Consider the following 16,308-nt stretch of genomic DNA (forward strand, 5'->3'; position numbering starts at 1 on the left):
TCTCCCTCCCTCCCACCCTCCCCATCCCACCCCTCCAGGCGGTCACAAAGCACCGAGCTGATCTCCCTGTGCTCTGCGGCTGCTTCCCACTATCTATCTACCTGACGTTTGGTACTGTATATATGTCCATGCCTCTCTTTCCCTTTGTCACAGCTTACCCTTCCCCTTCCCCATATCCTCAAGTCCATTCTCAAGTAGGTCTGTGTCTTTATTCCCGTTTTACCCCTAGGTTCTTCATGACATTTTTTTTTTTTTAATTCCATATATATGTGTTAGCATACGGTATTTGTCTTTCTCTTTCTGACTTACTTCACTCTGTATGACAGACTCTAGGTCTATCCACCTCATTACAAATAGCTCAGTTTCGTTTCTTTTTATGGCTGAGTAATATTCCATTGTATATATGTGCCACATCTTCTTTATCCATTCATCCGATGATGGACACTTAGGTTGTTTCCAGCTCCGGGCTATTGTGAATAGAGCTGCAATGGACACTTTGGTACATGTCTCTTTTTGAATTATGGTTTTCTCAGGGTATATGCCTAGTAGTGGGATTGCTGGGTCATATGGTAGTTCTATTTTTAGTTTTTTAAGGAACCTCCATACTGTTCTCCATAGTGGCTGTACCAATTCACATTCCCACCAGCAGTGCAAGAGTGTTCCCTTTTCTCCACACCCTCTCCAGCATTTATTGTTTCTAGATTTCTTGATGATGGCCATTCTGACTGGTGTGAGATGATATCTCATTGTAGTTTTGATTTGCATTTCTCTAATGATTAATGATGTTGAGCATTCTTTCATGTGTTTGTTGGCAGTCTGTATATCTTCTTTGGAGAAATGCCTATTTAAGTCTTCTGCCCATTTTTGGATTGGGTTGTTTGTTTTTTTGCTATTGAGCTGCATGAGCTGTTTATAAATTTTGGAGATTAATCCTTTGTCAGTTGCTTCATTTGCAAATATTTTCTCCCACTCTGAGGGTTGTCTTTTGGTCTTGTTTATGGTTTCCTTTGCTGTGCAAAAGCTTTGAAGTTTCATTAGGTCCCATTTGTTTATCTTTGTTTTTAGTTCCATTTCTCTAGGAGGTGGGTCCAAAAGGATCTTGCTGTGATTTATGTCATAGAGTGTTCTACCTATGTTTTCCTCTAAGAGTTTGATAGTTTCTGGCCTTACATTTAGGTCTTTAATCCATTTTGAGCTTATTTTTGTGTATGGTGTTAGGGAATGATCTAATCTCATACTTTTACATGTCCCTGTCCAGTTTTCCCAGCACCACTTATTGAAGAGGCTGTCCTTTCTCCACTGTACATTCCTGCCTCCTTTATCAAAGATAAGTTGGCCATATGTGCGTGGGTTTATCTCTGGGCTTTCTATCCTGATCCACTGATCTATCTTTCTGTTTTTATGCCAGTACCACACTGTCTTAATTACTGTAGCTTTGTAGTATAGTCTGAAGTCAGGGAGCCTGATTCCTCCAGCTCCGTTTTTCGTTCTCAAGATTGCTTTGGCTATTCGGGGTCTTTTGTTTTTCCAAACAAATTTTGAAATTTTTTGTTCTACTTCTGTGAAAAATGCCAGTGGTAGTTTGATAGGGATTGCATTGAATCTGTAGATTGCTTTGGGTAGTAGAGTCATTTTCACAATATTGATTCTTCCAATCCAGGAGCATGGTATATCTCTCCATCTATTTATATCATCTTTAATTTCTTTCATCAGTGTCTTATAATTTTCTGCATACAGGTCTTTTGTCTCCTTAGGTAGGTTTATTCCTAGATATTTTATTCTTTTTGTTGCAATGGTAAATGGGAGTGTTTTCTTGATTTCATTTTCAGATTTTTCATCATTAGTGTACAGGAATGCCAGAGATTTCTGTGCATTAATTTTGTATCCTGCTACTTTACCAAATTCATTGATTAGCTCTAGTAGTTTTTCGGTAGCATCTTTAGGATTCTCTATGTATAGTATCATGTCATCTGCAAACAGTGACAGCTTTACTTCTTCTTTTCCAATTTGGATTCCTTTTATTTCCTTTTCTTCTCTGATTGCTGTGGCTAAAACTTCCAAAACTATGTTGAATAAGAGTGGTGAGAGTGGGCAGCCTTGTCTTGTTCCTGATCTTAGTGGAAATGGTTTCAGTTTTTCACCGTTGAGGACAATGTTGGCTGTGGGTTTGTCATATATGGCCTTTATTATGTTGAGGAAAGTTCCCTCTATGCCTACTTTCTGCAGGGTTTTTATCATAAATGGGTGTTGAATTTTGTCGAAAGCTTTCTCTGCATCTATTGAGATGATCATATGGTTTTTCTCCTTCAACTTGTTAATATGGTGTATCACATTGATTGATTTGCGTATATTGAAGAATCCTTGCATTCCTGGAATAAACCCCACTTCATCATGGTGTATGATCCTTTTAATGTGCTGTTGGATTCTGTTTGCTAGTATTTTGTTGAGGATTTTTGCATCTATGTTCATCAGTGATATTGGCCTGTAGTTTTCTTTCTTTGTGACATCCTTGCCTGGTTTTGGTATCAAGGTGATGGTGGCCTCGTAGAATGAGTTTGGGAGTGTTCCTTCCTCTGATATTGTTTGGAAGAGTTTGAGAAGGATGGGTGTTAGCTCTTCTCTAAATGTTTGATAGAATTCGCCTGTGAAGCCATCTGGTCCTGGGCTTTTGTTTGATGGAAGATTTTTAATCACAGTTTCAATTTCAGTGCTTGTGATTGGTCTATTCATATTTTCTATTTCTTCCTGAGTCAGTCTTGGTAGGTTGTGCATTTCTAAGAATTTGTCCATTTCTTCCAGGTTGTCCATTTTATTGGCATAGAGTTGCTTATAGTAATCTCTCATGATCTTTTGTATTTCTGCAGTGTCAGTTGTTACTTCTCCTTTTTCATTTCTAATTCTACTGATTTGAGTCTTCTCCCTTCTTTTCTTGATGAGTCTGGCTAATGGTTTGTCAATTTTGTTTATCTTCTCAAAGAACCAGCTTTTAGTTTGGTTGATCTTTGCTATCGTTTCCTTCATTTCTTTTTCATTTATTTCTGATCTGATCTTTATGATTTCTTTCCTTCTGCTAACTTTGGGGGTTTTTTGTTCTTCTTTCTCTAATTGCTTTAGGTGCAGGGTCAGGTTGTTTACTCGAAATGTTTCCTGTTTCTTAAGGTGGGATTGTATTGCTATAAACTTCCCCCTTAGAACTGCTTTTGCTGCGTCCCATAGGTTTTGGGTCGTCGTGTCTCCATTGTCATTTGTTTCTAAGTATTTCTTAATTTCCTCTTTGATTTCTTCAATGATCACTTCATTATTGAGTAGTGTATTGTTTAGCCTCCATGTGTTTGTATTTTTTACAGATCTTTTCCTGTAATTGATGTCTAGTCTCATAGCATTGTGGTCGGAAAAGATACTTGATACAATTTCAATTTTCTTAAATTTACCAAGGCTTGATTTGTGACCCAAGATATGATCTATCCTGGAGAATGTTCCATGAGCACTTGAGAAAAATGTGTATTCTGTTGTTTTTGGGTGGAATGTCCTATAAATATCAATTAAGTCCATCTTGTTTAACGTATCATTTAAAGCTTGTGTTTCCTTATTTATTTTCATTTTGGATGATCTGTCCATTGGTGAAAGTGGGGTGTTAAAGTCCCCTACTATGATTGTGTTACTGTCGATTTCCCCTTTTATGGCTGTTAGTATTTGCCTTATGTATTGAGGTGCTCCTATGTTGGGTGCATAAATATTTACAATTGTTATATCTTCTTCTTGGATCGATCCCTTTATCGTTATGTAGTGTCCTTCTTTGTCTCTTCTAATAGTCTTTATTTTAAAGTCTATTTTGTCTGATATAAGAATTGCTACTCCAGCTTTCTTTTGATTTCCATTTGCATGGAATATCTTTTTCCATCCCCTTACTTTCAATCTGTATGTGTCTCTAGGTCTGAAGTGGGTCTCTTGTAGACAGCATATATATGGGTCTTGTTTTTGTATCCATTCAGCCACTCTGTGTCTTTTGGTGGGAGCATTTAGTCCATTTACATTTAAGGTAATTATTGATATGTATGTTCCTATTCCCATTTCCTTAATGGCTTTGGGTTCGTTATTGTAGGTATAGTCCTTCTGTTGTGTTTCTTGCCTAGAGAAGTTCCTTTAGCATTTGTTGTAAAGCTGGTTTGGTGGTGCTGAACTCTCTCAGCTTTTGCTTGTCTGTAAACGTTTTAATTTCTCCATCAAATCTGAATGAGATCCTTGCTGGGTAGAGTAATCTTGGTTGCAGGTTTCTCTCCTTCATCACTTTCATTATGTCCTGCCACTCCCTTCTGGCTTGTAGAGTTTCTGCTGAGAGATCAGCTGTTAACCTGATGGGGATTCCCTTGTGTGTTATTTGTTGTTTTTCCCTTGCTGCTTTTAATATGATTTCTTTGTGTTTAATTTTTGACAGTTTGATTAATATGTGTCTTGGCGTATTTCTTCTTGGATTTATTCTGTATGGGACTCTCTGTGCCTCCTGGACTTGATTAACTATTTCCTTTCCCATATTAGGGAAGTTTTCAACTATAATCTCTTCAAGTATTTTCTCAGTCCCTTTCTTTTTCTCTTCTTCTTCTGGAACCCCTATAATTTGAATGTTGGTGCGTTTAATGTTGTCCCAGAGGTCTCTGAGACTGTCCTCTGTTCTTTTCATTCTTTTTTCTTTATTTTTCTCTGCATCAGTTATTTCCACTATTTTATCTTCCACCTCACTTATCCGTTCTTCTGCCTCAGTTATTCTGCTATTGATCCCATCTAGAGTATTTTTCATTTCATTTATTGTGTTTTTAATCGATGCTTGATTCATCTTTAGTTCTTCTAGGTCCTTGTTAACTGTTTCTTGCATATTGTCTATTCTATTTCCAAGATTTTGGATCTGGGAGATAGAATCTTGGATCAGCTTTACTATCATTATTCTGAATTCTTTTTCAGGTAGACTGCCTATTACCTCTTCATTTGTTAGGTCTGGTAGGTTTTTATCTTGCTCCTTCACCTGCTGTGTGTTTTTCTGCTTTCTCATTTTGCATATGTTACTGTGTTTGGGGTCTCCTTTTTGCAGGCTGCAGATTCGTAGTTCCCGTTGTTTTTGGTGTCTGTCCCCCGTGGCTAAGGTTGTTTCAGTAGGTTGTGTAGGCTTCCTGGTGGGGGGGACTAATGCCTGTGTTCTGGTGGTTGAAGCTCGATCTTGTCTTTCTGGTGGACAGGTCCACGTCTGGTGGTGTGTTTTGGGGTGCCTGTGGCCTTATTATGTTTTTAGGTATCCTCTCTGCTAATGGGTGGGGTTGTGTTCCTGCCTTGCTAGTTGCTTGGCATAGGGTGACCAGCACTGTAGCTTGCTGGTCGTTGACTGAAGCTGGGTGCTGGTGTTGAGATGGAGATCCCTGGGAGATTTTCGCTGCTTGATATTATGTGGAGCTGGGAGGTCTCTTGTGGACCTGTGTCCTGAAGTTGGCTCTCCCACTTCAGAGGCACAGCACTAACTCCTGGCTGCAGCACCAAGAGCCTTTCATCCACCCGGCTCAGAATAACAGTGAGAAAAAGTAGAAAGAAATAATTAGTAGAAGAAAGAAAGAGAGATTGAAAGAAAGGAAGAAGGGAAGTAAGGAAGGAAGGAAGGAAGAAAGAAAGAAAGGAGGGAGGGAGGGAGGATGGAAAGAAAGGAAAGAAAGGAGGGAGGGAGGGAGGAATGAAAGCAAAAGGAAGAGTGAATGGAAGAAGAGAGGGAGGGAGGGAGGAAGGAAAGAAAGAAAGAAAGACAGAAGGGAGGGAGGGAGGGAGGAAGGAAAGAAAAAGAAATTGGAAAGAAGAAGGGTGGGAGGGAGGGAGGGATGGAGGAAAGAAAAAGAAAGAAGGAAAGGAGGAGCGGAGGGAGGGAGGGAGGAAGGGAAGGGAGGAAAAAAAGAAAGAGCAGGTAAAGTACAATAGAATAAAGTATGAAATATAGTAGCGTTATTAAAATTAAAAAGTAATTATTGAAAAAAAACACGGACCGAAAGAACCCTGGGACATATGGTGGAAGCAAAGCTATACAGAGAGAATCTTACACAGAAGATTACACATACACATTCACAAAAAGAGAGCAGGGGGAAAAATCAATAATCTTGCTCTCCAAGTCCACCTCCTCGATTTGGGATAATTCGTTGTAAAAAGAGGAAACGGGCGAAAAGTCTGAAATCTTGCTAAGTCCACCTCCTTAATTTGAGATAATTCGTTGTAAAAAGAGGGAAAAAAAGGGGGGGAAAGTCTTAAATCTTGTCCTCAAGGACCACTTCCTCAATTTGGGATGATTCGCTGTCCATTCATGCACTCCACAGACGCAGGGCACATCAAATGGACCGTGGAGCTTTAATCCGCTGCCTTGGAGGCTGCACAGAGAGATTTCCCTGTCTCTGCTCTCACAGCTCCCGGGTCTCAGTCTTGGACCTGGCCCCGCCTCTGCGCGTAGGTCGCCGGAGGGCGTCCGTTCTTCGCTCAGACAGGACGGGTTTAAAGGAGCCGCTGATTCGGGGGCTCTGGCTCACTCAGGCAGAGGGGAGGGAGGGGAATGCCCTCTCCTCGCGCACCAGGCAACAAAAGGGAAAAAAGTCTCTTGCCTCTCCGGTAGCTCCAGACCCTTTCCCCGGACTCCCTCCGGGCTAGCACTAACCCCTTCAGGGTCTCTTCCTGCCGCCAGCCCCAGACCTCTCCCTGCGCTCCGACTGAAAGCCGATACCCGAGCCTCAGCTCCCAGCCCCGCCCGCCCTGGCGGTCGAGCAGACAAGTCTCTCGGGCTGGTGTGTGCCTGAGGGCACCGATCCTCTGTGCCAAAATCTCTCTGCTTTGCCCTCCACACCCCTGTTGCTGTGCTCTCCTCCGCTACTCCGAAGCTTTCCCCCTCCGCCACCTGCAGTCTCCGCCCTCGAAGGGGCTTGTAGTGTGTAGAAACCTTCCCTCCTTCACGGCTCCCTCCCACTGGTGCAGGTCCCGTCCATATCCTATTGTCTCTGTTTATTCTTTTTTTCTTTTGCCCTACCCAGGTATGTGGGGAGTTTCTTGCCTTTTGGGGGGTCTGAGGTCTTCTGTCAGCGTTCAGTAGGTGTTCTGTTGGAGTTGTTCCACGTGTAGATGAATTTCTGATGTATCTGTGGGGAGGAAGGTGATCTCCGCGTCTTACTCTTCCGCCATCTTCCTCCGGCTCCTCCCAGAAATGTCTCTAATTTTATTCTTATACTCTCTTAAACCTCCTCAAACTTCTAATACCACCTCCCCTATCCTGACACTCAGCTTATGACTCTCCTTCACTGAGCAAATGAAGTCATTGGAAGATAACTTCCACAGACTCCTACCAACACATCTATCCACCTACCACACTTATGTCTGCCTTCCTGTCTATTACTACAGATGAGCTATCCAAAGCCAGCCCTCCCATTTGTGTGCTAGAGCTCATCTCCTCTCAAAAGCTCAGATATATTGCTCCAGGAATTCTCTCCTCTCCCTCTTATTTCATCATTTTTTTCTTTCTACAGTGTCAGCATAAAAACATGTTATTATGTCTCCCACTTTAAAAATTGTTTTCTATTTATTTTTCCCACCAGCTACTGACATACTTCTCTGCTCCCTTTTGCAGCAAAACTCCTAAAGCATTGTCTCCCCTCACCATCTCTTCTCTCCTCTTCTGCCATGAACCCTCTCCAATAGGGCTTTTACCTGCATTCTACTATACCTACACTATTCTATTTTTTTTTTTTTTTTTTTTTTTTTGCTGTACGTGGGACTCTCACTGTTGTGGCCTCTCCCGTTGTGGAGCACAGGCTCCGACGCGCAGGCTCAGTGGCCATGGCTCACGGGTCCAGCCGCTCCATGGCATGTGGGATCTTCCCAGACCGGGGCACGAACCCCAGTCGGGCGGACTCTCAACCACTGAGCCACCAGGGAAGCCCAACCTACACTATTCTTGTCAAATTATCTATGATCTCCAGGTGCCAGATCCGATGGTAAATACTCAACCCTCGTCTTATTTGACCTATTACTTGACATAACTGATGATTCTCTCTTCCATGATATCTTCCTTCACTTGGCTTTAACTACCCCAGATTTTTTTTTGGCTTTCATCTCAGTGTTTCTGCTTCTTCTTCTCCTTTGCTGGACCCTCTTCTTCTACCCATCCTCTAAGTGTTGGAGTGTCCCAGGGATCAGTCCCTGGACTGATCTACTTTCACTCTTATTCCCTTAGTGGTCTATACGAGTCTCAAAGTTTAAACATCATCTATATGTGTACAGCTCCCAAACTTTTAGATCTATATTTGTCACCTGAACTCCAGTCTCATATAGCCAACTGACCCTCAACATCTTCATTTGTATATACTGCATACATCTCCACTTATATATTTGTATAATAGACACCTCAACTTAACATGCCCAGAAAAAAACTTCCAATATTCCCCCCAAATCCTGCTCCCCATTCTCTTACATTTTCATCCTTTAAATTGCTCAGCCAAAAACCATGTAGTCATCTTTGATCCCCTTCTTTCTCTCATACTCCATAGGCAAATATCAGAAAATTTTGTTGACTCTATTCTCAGAATCAATAGATAGATAGATAATAGATGATTGATAGATAGATAGATAGATAGATAATAGATAGATAGATAGATAGATAGATACTTTATCACCTTCGTCTAATCTACCTTCATCATTTGTTGGGATTACTGAGATAGCCTTCTAACAATGTAGAAACATGGTGTGCTGGCCAATAACATGGGGTCAAAGTGTATGGGTTCAAACCCCACCTTGGTTACTTATCAGTGTCAGTAAACAAATAACTTAACCCCTCTGCCTCTGTTTCTTCAGATATAATGGAGGATAATAATAGTACCAACCTCATAAAGTTATAGTGAAAATTAAATGAATCAGCAACTTTAAGTGCTAAAAAAAAAGCTTAACCTCTAGAAAGTAGTACTTACTATTTATAAAGTATTAGTTACTTTGGTTATTTTTTATCTAGAAGGAACTGAAATGCAAACTTTTCTGTCATGAACTTTATATTAAACTCATCACAGCTCTTTGAAAGACATTTTATAATTACACCCAGACCATTTTGATTTTCATACAAGTTTTATTACAGATTTAGCTTTCAAACACTTCTCTGCCTGCAATAAGGGCTTATATTTACACATATAAATATCTCAGATGGTTTTTGGAACAGAGTAGGGCATTAAATAAATATATTTCCACTCACAGTTATTGTAGCCATAAAGCCCAAACATATTAGTAAAATATACTTATTCTGCTGAAGGAACACAACATTTAACACAACAGTAAGAATCACTTATAAATTTAAGCAGTTGTCAGCAACCTTCTATATGTAATTTATTTGTTTACTCATTAACAAGGACTTGTGTAACCACAATATTTTGCCTATGTGTCTTTTTCATTATCTACTGGGAGATGGATAGTTAATTACCAAATTACATACTGAAAAGAAATAATGAGGAGCAACAGAGTAAGTCAAAGTTTCCCCTAGAGTTTAACATTTTGAGTAATACCTCTTTGGGAAACTTTTAATGTTTCATACTTTCAATATGAAATTGATGGTTACAGAAGAAAGACACATCATTTCTAGTCCAGAGCTATAAACTAAGCCTAGTTATATATTATCACAAAAAGGATGGGAAAATCTATTAAACTTTAGCAATTATAGAATGTCCATTATAGAAGATCTATTACAGAATCACATGCAACCTTCTTATTAAACTGGTTTGTATTCTCTTGGCTAGGTTTTCATTTTTGTAAAATGAATCTAACAGCAAGTGGAAGAGAAGAGCAAGAAAAATGTGTAAGAATAGGACAGTCTTTTACAAAGAAAAAATCTTACCCACTTCTAGTCTGTTCTACATACTACAGCCAAGGTGGGAGTTCATAAAATTGAAATCTGATTGGGTCCCTTCTCCACTTAAAATATTTTGGTGGCTTCTCATTGCCCTGAAGTTATTCTAAATTCCTTAGTGTAATTTACAAACTTGTGGTCTCACTGCTTTCATCTCTTATCATCATAGCCCTATAATCTATGTAACAACCTTACTTTCTTTAGTTTCTGGAAAATACCGTGATTCTCTCCTCCCAACATTTACAGAGTGCCTGAAAACATTTGTGGAGTGTAAAAAAAAAAAAAGAATGAATGAAAACAAGTGAATGAAACAAAGAGAACATTTCCATTTTCTTAATGATTTGATTCATTTCCTCCTTTCACGGCTCAGCCCACAAACATGGCTGATGACAATATTTTAAAAGGACAGAGAGCAAAAAAAAACAAAACAAAAGTTCAGAATCAAAAGAATCTCAAAGGATTAACAAATTGATTTCTCCGTCATTGAGTAGGTCTGCACAAAATGTATCAGAACAGAGAGAACAATAACTTTTTAGTTGTTGTGTTGTAAATGTGGAATAATAATTTTGAAAATCAATTTTTTAATTAAAATTTTGAAAGCAAAGGGCGATTTCCTCTTATTTGAGCAACACCATAAATGGTTTAAGGGACTATTTCTTTAGGAAAACATAATTGAGAAGTCACCAGTTAGACCAAGATGGAGGGTTGGATACATTCATTTCTCATTGTTTTTACCCCAAATCTGTGAAATAGCATAAAATATATTTAAGATAGAGTAATTCCATTGCAATAATAGAAAATAGAAGTGCTGTAAATAAGCCAGAAGTTTTGAGCAAACTTTGAAAAATGGAGACCAGTTGGACTCAGATCTGTAGAGAAATCCAGCTCAAGGAACGCATGTATTTCAGAGGTAGATGCAGTTGGGGGGAGTTCTAAGTCCAGAGTCAAGAGGTAACAGGTGTGGGGCAACCAGGTATCAGAGTGTTTAACTGAGAGCATATATCTTGAGTATGTAGGCCAGCTGACTCCTTTCCCCTTTCCAGGCTTTAATGAGAGTTAGACAACACTATCTTTATATTCGAACTAAAACAATGAGTGTGAGCCCTAAGGATATAGAGGCAAAAAAAAAAAAATTAGAATAAATGAAAGTGGAAAAACAACATACCAAAACTTATTGGATGACAGGAATATTTCTAAGAGGGAAGTTTACAGAACTGACAAACCTTTATCTAAACTTACCAAGAAAAAAAGAAGGAGGATTCAACTAAATAAAATTATAAATGAAAGAGAAAACATTACAACTGATACCCAATAAATATAAAGGATCATAAGAGACTACTATGAACAATTTATATACTAACAAATTGGACAACCTAGAAAAGATGGATAAATTTTGAGAAACATACAACCTACCAAGTCTGAATTGTAAAGAAAAAGAAAATCTGAGCAGATCAATAACAAGTAAGGATTGACTCAATAATCAGAGCCTCCCATCAAAGAAAAGTCCAGGACCAGATGGCTTCACTGATGAATTCTACCAAACATCTAAAGAAGAATTAAGGAAAATTCTATTCAATCTCTTCCCCAAAAAATATTGAAGAAGAGGGAACACATTCAAACTCATTTTACTCTCTAAAGCAATTTACAGGTTCAATGCAATTCCTATCAATATTCCAATGACATTTTTCCAGAAATAGAGCAAATAGTTTTAAAATTTGTATGGAACCACAAAAGACCCTGACTAGCCAAAGTAATCTTGAAAAAAAAAGAACAAAGCTGAAGGCATCATGCTTCCTGATTTCAAATTATATTGCAAAGCTATAGTGATCAAAACAGTATGCGATTGGCATAAAAACAAATCAAAAGAACCAAATAAAGAGTCCAGAAACAAACCCACGTATTATATACTCAATTAATTTATGGCAAAGGAGTCAATAATATAAATGAAGAAAGCATAGTCTCGTCAATAAAAGGTATTGGGAAAACTGGACAACTACATGCAACAGAATGAAACTGGACCCCTAACTTACACCATACACAGAAATCAACTCAAAATAGATTAAAGACTTGAGCATAAAACTACTAGAAAAAAATATCAACTGTAAGCTCCTTGACATCAATCTTGGCAATGATTATTTTGGATTGGACACCAAAAGAAAGAACAGAAGAAAGATGGATTGAGGGTTCCAACATTCATCTCAGAGCTCTTCTAGATTACTTGGGTGAGAAGGGGAGCAGTTTGTGTAGGAAATAAAGACATAACAGAAGAAAATTTCCTAGCACTACAGAGCAACATGAGTCAGCAGATAGAAATAACCAACTAAGTGCTAAACAGAGCAAATGCAAAAAGACTGCACCCACACAAATGCTGAAATTTGGAAACATCCAATCCTTTCAATTGCCAACAGAGTTAAAAATAATTTACCTACAGACAAGTGAAAATCAGATTGATTCTGAGTCCCTGTTGGCAACTCTGAATGCTAAAAGATAAAGGAGAAATATCTTTAAAGTCTTGAGGAAATAAGGTAGGGCTCTATATCCATCAAATGACCAATCAAATGCAAAGACAAAATAAAGATATTTTCATATATATAAGAACTCATAAAATGTACTGCCCAATTTCTGAGAAAATTACTCAAGGGTATACTCTGTCAATATAAGGAGCCAGTAAGATTTATAGGCTTTCTAATTATTGTTGATGAATATGTTTGATATTGTCTAACATCATTCCATATCGTTCTCATCCCTCTGTACTCTCCCCAAGGACTACAAGCCTGTGAACCACACTTCCTATCTTCTTTGCCAGCAGAGTTCCTGGTACTCTATAGATTCTGCCAATGATATGAGCTTGCATTAGATTTGGAAGATGGAAGGAAAGTAGAAGTCATTCTTTCCCCCCTGGATTTGGGGGGAAAAGCAAAGATGATCTTTTGTAGCAGTCACATTTCTCTGACAATGCCTTACTTCAGGACACTTGTGACCAGGGACACTGGCCTTTCCTGCTGTCTCCAGACTCCTACATGGCAACAACCACTTCCTGATTTTCTGGACCACACAGCTACAGTGCCTCTGACTTTCACTCTTGCAGCACTTACAAAGTTCTGGAAAACACCAAATTCCCTTAAATCTCTTTCAGTTTGACATAATTAAAATAGTTTCTGATTGACTTTTTACCAGTAATGTTCTTTTCAAAAGTAATAACAATTTGGAACTTTTCAGAAAATGTTATCCAAAAAAGTGTTATTTATAAAGAGAAACTCTCTGCAGTTCAAATCAAGCTTCTTTTCAAGCCTCTTACCAAACTCCTTCCACACTATCTTATCACTAAAGAATTCAGTAAATTTAAGAATACAGGAAGCCTCAGTAAAAACAGATGATTCTTAAAAATTTCACAAAATCCAGAACACTTGTAAATTGTTGTACTTGATTCTTAAATTTTCAGATCCTCCAGAAACTGCAATAAATTCTAGAAAGGCCTTACCATGCAGTGGAATTCACTCTCAAGTAATGTATTTATTAAGAGACCCATGAATTTCAGCTAGATTCCACAAAGAGAAAAACATGTAAGGAAAACTACTTCAAAATGGATTTTGTTCTATGTATAAGTTTAAGGTAAAATCCTACTCTATGAATAAGCCAAAACATAATTTTCATGGTAGCACACTCAGAACAAAGCTTCTAAACTTCTAAGTAGGGGTCAATTTCCAGAAGTGAAACCCAGATTTCAGGGGGCTTTCCTCACTCATTTCACAGTTGAAACCTTATGAAAAGTAGGTTAAATCTAAGCAAATCAATGGTCTCGCTCTTTAAATGGCATATACAACGAAGGCACTACAGAATGAGCAGTACAACACCAAACCGAGAACAAAGGTAGAACTTGACTAATTCAACTGGCCCAATACCTGGCACATGGTAAACGGGGACTGAAACTGCACAATCTGTAGAATTTTGTTGCAACACATTCAGCTTACTATTCCTCTGGTAACAAGTCCTCCAGTTCACTGAGTCATTCAGCAAACATTCATTGAGGATCCAGCATGGAGTTTACACAATCTGAGAAAACGATCACATGCATTCGCCATCTTTTACCCATTCTCTTCACTTATTTTCTACTTGCATCAACCATCCTCATGATTGTCCTTCTCTTACTCTTGTTCTTACTGATTCATGTTTGCATTCAACATTTAGAGAGTGATTCGTGCTCACCAAGCCCTGCATATATAAATGAATAGAACCCGATCCTCAGCTGTGAGGCCATTCAAATGGTGATCTGCCTAAAAAACAAATGTAGCTATCTCACATTCTTACAATAGTTGCCAGTTGCCCACTGGCTGGTCTTAAGCATGGTGCCCTCCGACACGACTGAACTGATAATCACAGTTCATACACCATGCCCTGCTCATTTTCAGGCTCATGCTTTTGCTCATGCTGTTCTATCTGCTTGCTTACCCGCCTTCTTCTACAGCTCACACATCACTGGTTCCTTTAGGAACCTATCTTGAACACATATCCATCCCTTCCCACTTCCCCCCATTGGCTGACTCTCCTCTCTGCTTCTGTAACTCCGTATGTTTGCTTGTATCAACAATTATCACATTGCAATTGAAATAATTTCTTCCAGTTTTACCCATTCACTCCACAAACACTATTGATGGACTATTAAGTGCCAAATATTTGACTAGGTGTTAACTATACAATACTGAGTAAAACAGATGTGATTCTTGCTTTCATGGATCTTACATGGTTGTGAGGGGAGATTGACAACAAATAAGTCATATATATACATTCATACAACTTGGGGGAAATGGCCATGAAAATGATGAGATTCATACTCTGTTAGATTAAAGGGATACAGAAGATAAAGTTGTCCAAAGATTCTTATCTGAGGTGGAGGCAAAGGTCTGGCACATAGGAGGTGCTCAGTAAATGCTTCCTTAACCTTCAAAACTGTGCTCAGCAAGCCTACATTGGAATTAGAAAAGTTATAAACTTTTATGTATAAAAATTATAACATGGGGATTTCCCTGGTGGCGCAGTGAGTAAGAATTTGCCTGCCAATGCAGGAGACACGTGTTCGATCCCTGGTCTGGGGAGGATCCCACATGCCACTGAGCAACTAAGCCCACGCGCCACAACTACTGAGCCCTCAAGCCACAACTACTGAAGCCCGCGCCTAGAGCCCGTGCTCCGCAACAAGAGAAGCCACCACAATGAAAAACCCGCGTACCCCAACGAAGAGTAGCCCCCGCTCTCCGCAACTAAAGAAAAACCCAGGCGCAGCAACGAAGACCCGACGCAGCCAAAAATAAATAAGTAAATAAATAATTTTCTTAAAAATAAAATTATAACATGGCAGCTATGATGGTGGAGTAGGGAGAACAGTAGGGAAAGAAGTTTTATGTGTGTGAGGAAGAGAGAGAGAGAGAGAGAGAGACCCTCAGACCCCTTAAGGATGTGTTGTCTTTGGATTGCGGGTTTTCCTTCCTGGAGGAAATGTGAGATCATTTTGGACCACCAGGGGGCAGTGTCTGACCACGTGTGACAACAACTTTTCTGACCCTGGCAATCATTTTGCATGGGAGCCACTCCTGCCTGCCCCATCTGTTAAAAATGGGCGTAAAATGCTATTCATTCCTTTTACATGACTAATAAAATACATAATCCTCACAGATGACAAATATAGTAATTGGATTAAAATGTATTAAAAAGGAAGAAAAAAAGAGGCGTTTCCATATTCATAATTCTATAATTATCCTTATCTAATGGAACAAATCTCTACTTCCTAATCATTTATAATTTTCATCACTCAGCTATAGGTCACAGCAGGTATTAATATCGGGTGAGAAGGAATTTTCCGGTTTCTACTCAGCATTGATGCTGTTCAAGCACTTCCAACGGGTACTTCCTTCACATTGAATAGTCTGGTTTCGCCTCATCATAACTCATTGAGATAGATGAGAGGCAATTATCATTTTTGCTTGGCAGATAAGGAAATGCAGAGGAGCGCTCTGCTGGTGCAGGCAGAATTGAAAATGGCCACCCACGTTTGACAGGCTGCCCAGAATTCACTCAACTCACTGCCAGCCAGAATGAACAGGCCCTGGAGCACTGCCATTTCCTGACGAAAGTCAATGACCAGGTGCTTTCAAGAGTGTGTTATCTGAGACACCTAGAGATGTTATTCCTGTCAGAGCACATCAGAACACTTATAAAGAGCTTAGAGCCCCTGCTTGGGCCTCAGCAACTTCTTCACTAGGAACCGTTAATGGGAGAGACCAAATACTGTTCCAAGAAACAAAAAGCCATAAGAGTTGGAAAGAAATAATCTAGGCTCTGCTACCTGGTTATTCAATTAATGGACATTCATTAAACAGCACTGCATGAATCTCTGTGGGGAAAGCAGTGTGTAAAATATTGTC

Source organism: Hyperoodon ampullatus, assembly GCF_949752795.1.
Source record: "Hyperoodon ampullatus genome assembly, chromosome: 17".
Classification (NCBI taxonomy): domain Eukaryota; kingdom Metazoa; phylum Chordata; class Mammalia; order Artiodactyla; family Ziphiidae; genus Hyperoodon; species Hyperoodon ampullatus.